Here is an 11,838-nt window from a genome sequence, read left to right as displayed (position 1 = left end):
CCATTCCCGCTGCTGGGAGGCGGGTATCAGGAACCATTCCCATTTTCTATTCAGATTTTCTAGTGCCACTGTCTCCTGAGGGGAGGTGGGCGGGCACTATGAATATATATATCTGCCAGGTAAGTATGAACAAACTTTATTTTATCATTAAAATATCATTTTGTTCGTGAGACTTACCTGTCAGATATATATATAGCTGAATACCACCATTGGAGGTGGGTACAGACAGAATAGGATTTAGGAAACACAATCCATGTAGGTGATTGATACCTTGGTTCCTTACCTGTTAGCATAGCTGACTTCGTGATTACTGTCACCCAAGTCCGCTTCTGCTTTACTAGAGTCTCCAGCAAGGAAGTGACCTGTATAGCTGGTGAGTTCTAGATGATCTGTCAACGGGGCGTGACCACGATGTGACTAGACCATATTGACCATACAATGAGGGCAAACGAAGAAAAACAACCACCTGACCAAGCCTAACTAAGTTAGGATAGCACAACTAAAGCTAACGAGTGGGAAGTCCGCCTCTGGCGGTCGACCCAACAACCATAAAAAACACTTTCTAACCATTTTCTATAGGATAGGATGTGTGTCACTCCCTGCCCCCAGGATTGTATCTGCGGAAACGTATGGTCCTAGCGAGAAGCAGTTCTCATATGTCGTCTTCACATCTCTCAGGTAGTGTGAAGTGAACACAGAGTTGCTACGCCAATATGTGGCACCCAGAATGTTACCGAGTGTCATATTCTTCTGAAAAGCCACTGAAGTTGCAACTGCCCTCACCTCGTAAGCATTGACTTTCAGAAGTTTAAAATCAGTGTCTTGACAGCATAAATGGGCTTCTTTAATCGTGTTCCTCAGGAAGAAAGCCAAAGCATTCTTCAACATAGGTAAGTCCGGTCTCCTCACTGAACACCATAAATTATCCGAGGGGCCTCGACTTTCCTTCGTTTTGTCTAAGTAGACCTTGAGAGCCCTAACAGGGCATAGGACTCTCTCTGGCTCTTGAACCAGAATCTCAGCCATACCCTTAATTTCGAAGCTCTTGGGTCAAGGGTTAGACGGGTTCTCGTTTTTCGCTAAAAAAGTAGGACTAAAGTACAAACTGCGTTATGTCCTTTAAAGCCTATATGTTTACTGAAGGCTTGAAGTTCGCTAACCCTCTTCGCAGTTGCTAGAGCGGTTAGAAAAATAGTCTTTCTGGTAATGTTCCTCAATGTCGCAGAACGAAGAGGCTCGAAAGGACTGGACATCAGGAACCGTAACACCACATCTAAATTCCAAGGAGGAGTCCTTTGCCGAGGCACCTTCGAGATTTCGAATGATCTAAATAGATCGTGAAGGTCTTTGTTGTTAGTCAGGTCCAGGTTTCTATGCCTAAAAACGGATGATAGCATACTCCTATAACCCTTGATAGTCGGGACCGCTAGTTTGACTTCACTCCTCAGAAACAAGAGGAAGTCTGCTATCTGACTCACAGAGGTCGTGGTAGAGGAAATGCCCTTCTTTCTACACCATCTCCTAAACACGGTCCACTTCGATTGGTACAAATTACTGGAAGAGAATCTTCTGGCTCTGGCAATAGCCCTCGCCACTGATCTAGAAAACCTCTCGCTCTGGCCAGCTTCTCGATAGTCTGAATGCAGTCAGACTCAGAGCGGGGAGGTTTTTGTGGTACCTCTCGAAGTGGAGCTGTCTGAGTAGATCGACTCTCATGGCAGTGTTCTCGGAAAGTCCACTAGGAAGGACATGACCTCTGTGAACCACTCCCTCGAAGGCCAAAACGGGGCAATCAACGTCATCCTTGTCCCTTCCGACGACGCAAACTTCCTGATGACTTCTCCGAGGATTTTGAACGGGGGAAAGGCATACACGTCCATCCCCGTCCAATCCCAGAGAAGAGCATCTACTGAGATCATTCAATAAACAAACATGCCCCTACACTCGAGCATACAGTGTGAGGATCTACCGAAATTTTCGGTAGCCTCACCTACAGTCTTGCACACAGCAAACTCTATAACTAGAAGAACTAGATTCAAAAGTGCAGTAAATTTGACAGTTCTCTGAACAAACTGCAGTAAATTTGTCAGTCTCTGACTTTTCAATAAGGTTTATAACACAAAGTCGTTGATAGTTTGGATATGAAATGGCTATTTAACATTTGCTTATGCCATAAATACATTATTGAAGGGGATGAATATTATTCTTGTAAAATCTTTCTCGTTAGACAACAGTTTGTCAAAATCTGTATGCCCTCTAAAAAGACACTGGTAACTACTGATTTATATTTAGCAAGGTAAGCCTGGACGTTCTCTTAAGAAGTATATTTCAACACTAACTTGACATGCTTGTTTTATACAAAATTTTAGTGATAATATAAATAAATACTGCACTAGCGATAACACAGTAAATGCATATAACGATCCATAAAAATTGCTAAGGTAACGAGATTTGTAAAAACTTTTAGTCTATTACTAAGGTTAATTAGGAATATGTGGTCTCACAAAGTGAAGGCTGCCCTCTCACCAAATCTAGTAAAGGTTATTCATATCCAAAAAGGTTGAGTTACACTGAAAACTTGACCAAGTATAAACGCAGTCGTTAGGGAAAATGTAGCATTCATGACTTAGATAAGACTGTGTTAAATACTGCATTATTTGATTATCACAAATGACATTTTCCCTGTGCCGTTTTCCCAGCCCTAAACCCTAATACACACAGTGGAATATCTGGTAAATATGCTCTGCTATATTAACCAGGTTATGAAACATCCAAAATATTTCAGCACCCTATTATTACCATCCCTGATTACCTCAGGCATAAAGAAAATAAACCTGCCAGAATTGTTGGGCTTAGTTATCGCATAATATTGGGCACCTGGCTAACTCCATTAGTTTTCCAATCTTAATGTATTCAATATCACGTACAATACAACAGAGACAGCAAGGTAGAGGTGTCCTATTTTCTAAAAAAATGTATAATCAAGCACTGAAATGTCTGAAATAAAAAAAAAAATATAATCAAAGACATAGAAATATACAATCCGCAAGCTAATTCTTAAAAGTATTTGGATTCATTAAATAAGCCAACCTGTTCATTACTGCACAGTTGGTTCCACAGCTATTAATGACTACTAAGATATATAAAATGTTCAGCAGTATTGCACCTTAATCTAAGTCTCCATAACCTCCACAGTACACAGCACATTATTACTCCTGTCTTCTCAAAATCACTGAATTCCTCAAATACTGGATAGCGGACATTATTACAAGTTCCTATAAGAAGGCTCCAAAATATTTCCAGGTCTCTGGTCTCATGGGCATCTCTACTATATGTATGATGGCCTAGTATGAATATCAAGCATGAAAGTTATATTGCACATTTCTGCACCACCTACGTTATAATCTCATGAGTAATGCAGTCATTTCATCAACCTTCTACCCAATGGAGACAATTGTCTAATATTTCACTGTTAGTGCATATTAGTTGCCATAACCAGTTTTTTTCCTGTCCAAATTTAATACCAGCATGGCTCCCCTTGGAAAAATTTTTAAATATATGACTTCTTTAACTCATCTGTACTATATTAGTGAAATAAAACCTCCACTAAAGGCAACAACCTTCAATTAAGTGGAGGTCCTACTGTTCTGAAAAGCTATAAAGACAAAATACTTTGAGAACCTAAAATGTAGCTTAATTAAATCAGCGACAGTTAGCGATGTTGCAGGTGGGCAAAATTACGGGATGACACTCATTGGGTGTGGATGGGTTTTTGGGGTGGGGGCCGGTTTGGTTGCCTTTGAAGTTATAAAATTAAGGAAATGTTCTCTCTGCCTTTAATAGACCTGCTCCTGAATGCTGTCACTTGTGCCTTTGATAAAATCCTTAAACACTAAGTTACAGAATAAATCATTGGGATGCACCCTAACAATACTTTTACTAACAAAACTAAACCTAGGATGCAAGATCCTTGCCTGGTCCTCAGTTGTGACCCGCCTATCCTAACCTAACACTGAGTGCTGAAAAGGGTGGAGGTGCAACACCCTGTCTCCCTGACTGCAATATATTCATCTTCCCTTACCTTAAGGACAAGAGACCTCTCGTCTAGTTTGCCCGACTCTGTAACAGGTTCATTTTAACACTGGGCCCTGAATGACTTACAGTTCCGACCAAGCTAGCCTACCTGGCACCCATATAAATTAAGAACTAAGACTACAATCGTGATAGGACATCAAACACATGTATTACGAACCACTGGTTTCAGAATAACATTTAAGACTAAACTTTATTTTTTAAGACCCATTACAAATAAAATTAGCAGTTTTTACAACAGACAGGCCATTTTCCTCAGTGAAAGTCTAGAAATGCAGAGAAAATCAGTCACTTTTATAACCTAATTAACATTCGAGAACCTAAAATGTAGCATAAACCAGCTACAGTTAGCGATGTTGCGGATGGGCAAAATTACAGGATGACCCTCATTGGATGTAGATGGGTTTCGGGGTGTAAATCACCATGACACAAATCATGCATACCCAGTTATAAAATATATTAAAGAAATGTGTTCTCTGCCGTAGTAGACCTGCTCCTGAATGATGTCACTTGTGCCTTTGATAAAGACATTTTTTGGAAAAAAGGTAATGATTAATCCTTAAACACTAAGTTACTGAATAAATCATTGGGATGCAACCCAACCTTACTTTTACTAAACTACCTAGGGTGCAAGATCCGGTAATTCGTTGCAGCATTCTGTCTAGCAGTAGTAGTTATGGCAGTTTTTGTTTTTATAGAACTTTACCTGGTGAACAAGTTGTTTCTATGTTTGTTTTGTCAGTCGGCTGTGCCTAAACAGTAAATTTTGGGGTGAAGACTGCACACCTGTCCACCGTGGGTCCTAGGTTGCACTGGCAGCATACATTTTTCGAGGGAAATTACAGTTTAGCTGCCGATGGGCAAAATGTTATCCTAAACTCATGCAAAGCAAGCAAAGCAACACTGAAAAACGTCAAACTGCTACCTCAACTGCACACTAACCGTTGGGAATCTGGGTCTGGGGGGTAAGAAACTAAACGTAAACAAATCCGCCATCAGTAGGTAACCACTGGGAACCATATGTTCAGCAGGGGGCGGGGGAAGGTGGGGTTTGCACAAATTTACAAGTTGGTAAATTTCCAGGACTTATGTTGAAACATGGCGGTAAAAAACAGTTACCCTAAAAATAATAAATGGCCAGTGAAAAGCCGTTAAAACCTAATACACACCAAAACACAGGTGATTCCTAACTACCTAATAATAAAGAAGATAGTTTAGGAACCTTACCTTAAAGGGGTGGAGGGTTCATTCAATGCTGCCAATTTAGGAGCCTCGTTTTCGGGTCATCAAAGTGGATTTTAAAATAGGCCACAACCAATCACGTTGCAACAGTTGTACCTCCTACACTCCGTTTCACCCAGGTGGAGTCTTGGGAAGTTCCCTCCAACTCCTCTCAATAGTATTTGTTTGAGCACCAGTTTTTGGGTCCACAAAGTTCATGGAGTGACTGACGGTTAAGTGTACGTAGCCTTCGTCCTTCAGGCAGTTTTAAGCTCTCCAGCAATCAGATACAATAGCTGTCCCCAGTACAATGCTTTTAGTCCATTGATGACAACAAAAATTACTTTCATTTGTCAACTGGCACCACAAAAACTGTCTGGTCTGCCTGCAGGCAGAAAACCCACTGGCCTTCAATAACCCTTTCTCTCATTGTACGTTAACAGAAACCTTTTTTACATATTTTAAACAGCCCTGTGGGGCCACCTAATTGCTTCTTCTGCCAGATACACCAATTTACTATGACCTGAAACCAAAAATTCGGTTAGGGAAGTGGAATAAAGGTTGATCACAAAACCATCCACTGAAAAAAAATAAACAAAAAAAACTTACTTCCCTGCAGTAGCTGGACCAGTCATTAATAGTTACGTCACCCTTAAACCTAGTTCTGTCCTCACAACCCTATAGTTAAAGAAGTCACTAACATAAATGTAAGTGAAGAATTTGCCAGTCTCAACATCCATGAGGGACCCAGAAAACCAGGTGCCTTCTTAAACAAGGGCATTATGAACCTCCTCCTCTTCTGCTTCTGGCGGGGCAAGACCCTGTAGCACTTTGAAAGGGGGAAAAAGCAAATTGCTCGTTACAACTGTCAAAAAATGAAAATATAATGAACCTACACAACCAATGGTATAGGTTCTTTTAGGAATATTTTAGCCTACTTTAGTTTTGAAAACTGCATTGCAGTTAGATGTAAAAATCAACAGGTAAGGTATTCCTTAAAGTAACCTGAACCATTCTTCATCAGGTCAATATTTTCATTTTTTGACAGTGAGGACAAAAGGCTTGTTTTTCAAAAGGCCGTGGTCTTGAGAGAGGTGTAAAAGCGCTCATAATGCCCTGAGTAATGCAGAAGAGAAAATCCAATTACTACCTCTCATAGCAATTGGCACCAGGTTTGGCAAATTGCCCTCATGGATTGAGACAGGCTCTTCTAGGAGCGGGAGGTTCGGGGTGATTTCTTTAACTGCTGGGTTGAAGAGGAGTGAACTGGTTTGAACTGACGGAACAGGGTAATGAAGGATCCAGTTAGGGGAGGGGCTAAAAGTGTATTTTGGTTTTAGTTTTTTTTCAGTGGATGGTTTTGTGATCAACCTTTATCCACATTTTTAAAAATAACTGGCAATTTTTGGTTTCTGGTCAAGTAAATTGGTGTATCCGGCAGAAGAACAAATAGGTGGCCCTTACAAAATATGAAAAAAAGGTTTCTGTTAATGTCACAAAGAAAGTGGTAGCGAAACGTCCTGTAAGACCCTTCTCCTCCTACCCCATATACATTTTTTCAGGTGTCTGCCGACAAATGTAATTTTTAAAGTTATTTATGGTAAAATCATGCTGCGAAGAGACGTCAAAATATATTTGTAAACGGGGAAAACTACTGGAAGAAGGTTGCTGGGTACAAGCTTACAACGTATAGGAAATGGTTATAAAACAGTTGAGCAAAAGGAATACATGTAACTTTGTTTATGTATCCCCCAAATTCTCCACCTGGGTGAAACTATTGAATGTTGTGGGTAACGTCGTGAACGTGATTGGTTGGGTACAGCCACCAACCAAAAACCCACCAACTAAAATCTCAGTTGGAGGCATTGATGAATCGAAAGCTCCCCTGCAAGACCCGCATGTGACATGGCCTGGAATCAGCAGTAGTTGATATGTGAAAAGTGCCTTTTAACGGCTTAAGGTGTCCATTTATCTCCCTTTATTTTTAGGCTTGTTTTTCACCTGTTCCAAATGACATATATAACTGGAAATACAACAATAAGTTGCCCAAAACTTTTGGTAAGTTATTTACCCCACCCAGAACCATGATTCCCAACATAAGTCCCCCTCACCGTGAGCTATTCTCGAAAGTGTTTTACCCACCCAGGACCCAGATTCCCAACCGGTCCCCCTTACTGCTACAGTTCTAAGGTCATTTACAGCTTAAGTACAAGATGACAAAATATTGTTTAAATTCTTGTTCAGCAAGTAAAGTTCTATAGAAAAATGTCAACAAGCCATAGTTAGTGTGCAGTTGAGGTAGCCAGCTTAGTTGACGTTTTTCAGTGTTGCTTTGCTTGCTTTGCATGAGTTTGGTAACATTTTGCCCGTCGGCTGCAGCTGAACTGTAAAACCCTGAGTACTGAAAAGGGTGGAGGACCCAACACCGTGTTGTCTTCAAGTGTCAATTACGCAGTTACAGCCGACCGACAAAGTTTTGCCTTTAAATTTTGTTCAGCAGGTCAAGTTCTATAGAAAAACGTCAAGTCCCAGCGCATCAATTCAAAGGGGGACAATTTGGGCTTAAGATTACCAAGTTTGGGTGTTTTCTCATTTTTGGTGATTTTCCCACCAAAAACCCCACTTTTCCAGGGGTCCCCTAACCTTACACATATAGCAAATATTTTTAAACTCAATATATTGGGTGTTGAAAACTGGGAGTCTGAAAACACCTAGAGACTGCAGAATAAGAATTTATGAAGCTTTAATGGGTACAAAACATTACATACTTATTACAAAAGAGAAAAGAAAAATGCTCCCATCACTGGTCATGAACAGTTTATGCACTACAAGCAACATATTACTCAAATACATTGCTGAAAGCACAGAAAGGAAAACTTTTTAAAAACAACAACAATGAAGTAGGTGGTGTTGCAAGCCTTCATATTTTTATATAAAAACACAAACCACTCATTTACTCCCCAAATTGCCTGTGGAAAAAACGACATTATGTCCTCACCCGATCATATCTGATATCAATTTCGGTGTTGAAGTAACAGTGTTACATATAAAACTGAAAATTAACATAAAAAAAAAAACACCGGTGGATGTCGTGAGCCTAGCTGAGGAATGGCATGGGATTTTCCCTAGTACACAACGGTATTCTTTATCAACGAATCTTAATACGATCACAGACCTCTCGTCAAGAGACACTATCAGGTTCATTTTAGCACTGGGCCCTGGATGACTCACAGTTTCGACTAAGCTAGCCTGCCTTGCACCCATATTTGATAAGAATTAGGTCTATAATCGTGATAGGACATCAAACATATGTATTACAAACCAATGGTTTCTCACATTTGTTAAGAAGGCTAGATATTTTTACTGACCCTACAATAAAATTAGCAGTTTACGTTGAGAGGGAGGCCTATTGCCCTCTGAAACGTCTAGAAATGCCGAGAAATATCAGTCACTTTTATAACCTAATTAACATTTATGATATACATACCTGAAATTATTTTTTCTTGGTGTGGGGTTGAATAGGAATTCAACTTATAATTGCAAATCCGTCACCACAGTAGTCAACATACAACGAAATTAAGGACTGAGTGCAACCCATGGCCGCCACCTAACCGCCACACCAACTGTCACGGAAGAAACTGGTTAACACGAAGGTATGTACCAATTTTCTTTCAGAATAGGCAACCCTCAATCTATATCACAAATAATACTTTCGATAAAAATCATACTCCAGCGTCGGATAAATGTATTATTATATATGTAATACCGTAAGTACTCATCTGCATTGCAATTTACCGTAGCTTCACTATACTTTTCTTTTATTATTTACGTATGATACCCCTATAAGTATGTGTGGCACCCCTGATTAGTCCATCTCCACTGAAGCCCCACCCACTATGTACTGACATAATGAATTTCCAGAATGAACTCAGTAGATTTTGTATTGTTTTGCAAAAATTACGCTGATTCTGATAAGTTAAAAAAAATCATATCGGTTAGAAAATATTTATGGTATTCATGAAAAAAATTATTAAAAACTCAAATATGTTAAATTAGGACCATGATTTAAAAAAAAAAGTCCAAGGTAAACTGCCCTACGATGACGCCATGGTCAGTTATAATTTCCTTAAGGTCTGCTCTATATTATTATACGCACTGAGATGCATTTTAGTCTCTCACAAGTACGACAAATTTTGAATGAAAAGGTCAGGTCTTGACAACTGCATTCCGTAAAACAAAGTGAATAAATACATTTGCCAAGGATGGTCTGTGTCATTCAATTATGTTATTAAATCTTGACTTTGTATATGCATTGATTTCAATCGACTGACGGGGAGAGGCTCTTTTGTAAGAAATGTTCATTTCTAAATCGTTTTGCATCCAAATTGGGAAAGAATATCACATAACTGCTTATTTAAAGCCTTCAATCAACTGAAATCTTGAAGAAATAAAGATATTTAAAAATGGCGCCTAAAAGCCGTTGCCAATGCGTAAGCCTTCGAAGGAAAAGGAATTAGCGTGAAAAAGCATTTCAGTTGCAATACCGTTCAGGTATTTAGATTGTTGCATTGAATAACCACACATCATTTCTGGCTAATGCCTTATGTACATAAACCATTTCCAGTACATGAAAACATCAACGGGTCTGTTACAAGGAAACAAAACCTATTGTTTTTGTAATTAAAACGTAATATAAAACCTATTGTTTTCGTAATATAAAACTTAATATAAAATCTATATATATGAGTAAATATTACAAGTATCAAAATATATATAAAAGAAGAAATTAGGAGTAAGGATCAAATTGGAAGATTTCTCAGAAAATCTAAGATATCTCTATGGGTTTACCGGAGGATATTCTGGCAATTAGTGGACAACTCATCGACGAGAAAAGTATCTATTGCCAAAGCTTTCAGGTAGTGGAATATTACTTTACAACTTAAAATGGAACTATTAAAAAATGAATTATAATAATTAAAATTACCTGAAATGCATTAGTCATGTTTTCCACAAAAATCTGAATATGATTGAAATGAATAGTGCGCCAGGGTAAAACAGAAGAATGACCAACAGGTAGAAAGATTGTAGCCCGCAAACGGCACCTGGAATAATCTTTGCTTGATCTTGTCTTTCATGAATATCAAAACTGTCCATTACGACGGGAAAGCCCCCTCCAAGTTCAGACATATTTCATTCTTAAAAATATTCTTGATAATATCAGCGTGACGTAAGTCAAGGAGCTTACTTTCAATCCGGTTAAAGGGATTGTTGTACTTAGGGAAAAAATCTTAGCAGTAATTAGAATTGGAATCAAACACCGTTGACGTAATCCATCCTATGACGTCTTACTAATGAAACCAATTGTTTGGAAGTTACTGAAGAACAAGGAAGTTACCGTTAAGGAGAGAAGTTACCACCATAATGGTGTTTCTTGCGATTAACCTGCTCATTTCTCTTGCCTGAACAAATAAACACTTTAACAAAAGCAAAGGAAATAAAGTCATTTATAAGAAATTTCACAACAGTTATATTTCAATTTAAATATGATACGGGGAAAAAATTAACTCTTTTGTTAATTATATTTTATGGACAATGCAGACTTCGATTTATTTATGTTCAGAAAATAATTTTCATACACTCATATGCAGATGCAAACTTTAATGAAGACAGACAAACTGAGAGAGAGAGAGAGAGAGAGAGAGAGAGAGAGAGAGAGAGAGAGAGATCAAATCCCCCCTCACACCTCACCTCTGGCTGCAGGAAACTAAGTGACCGTCATTAACATCGACGGAAATGGCAATTTATTCAGTAAGCTCTAATTTTATTAGTAAATTATGGCCACGTGGACTCTCCTGTTACGCTTCTCATTTAAATGACCAGCTTTAAAACCCATCGAAAATGAAGGACTGAAAACGGAAAGAATAAATTTTCTCGAAAACAAGTTTATTAAACACTAATTTGGGTTGAGGAAATTCACAGGTGTCATCTTCGCTTCTAGGGTTTTGTGGCATTTTAACATGTTTACCTACTGAAATATATATATATATATATATATATATATATATATATATATATATATATATATATATATATATATATATATATATATATATATATATATATATATATATGATGTGTGTGTGTGTGTGTGTGCACAGTGTGCATAAAAGGAGAAGTTCAGACAGGTGCATAGTGCATATAAAAGAGAGAGTCCAGATATACGTGTTTTATGCACAGCAACATAGCAGGAACCACTGCATCCTTAACAGACGATTTCACCCCCTCCTCCTCGATGGGCCAGAGGTGAATGTAGCCTACAAAAACATTTTAACATCTAAATGTTTTCTAAGCTCACCCACCGCGAATTCCAAAAATTTCCCATGTCACTAATTAGATTAACAATCATTGTAGGAACTGAGAGGAGGACCCATGAGCTGAAATGGCTGAAAACTGCTTCAATTTCAGGCCATGCATGATTACTATCCAGTATTCATATTCCGCCTCTGATTTTGCCGGAGGCAAAAA

This window comes from Macrobrachium rosenbergii, chromosome 10 (assembly GCF_040412425.1).
Source record: "Macrobrachium rosenbergii isolate ZJJX-2024 chromosome 10, ASM4041242v1, whole genome shotgun sequence".
NCBI classification, from domain to species: Eukaryota; Metazoa; Arthropoda; class Malacostraca; order Decapoda; family Palaemonidae; genus Macrobrachium; species Macrobrachium rosenbergii.
The sequence above is the reverse complement of the archived record's forward strand: the minus strand, read 5'-3'. Positions refer to the sequence as shown.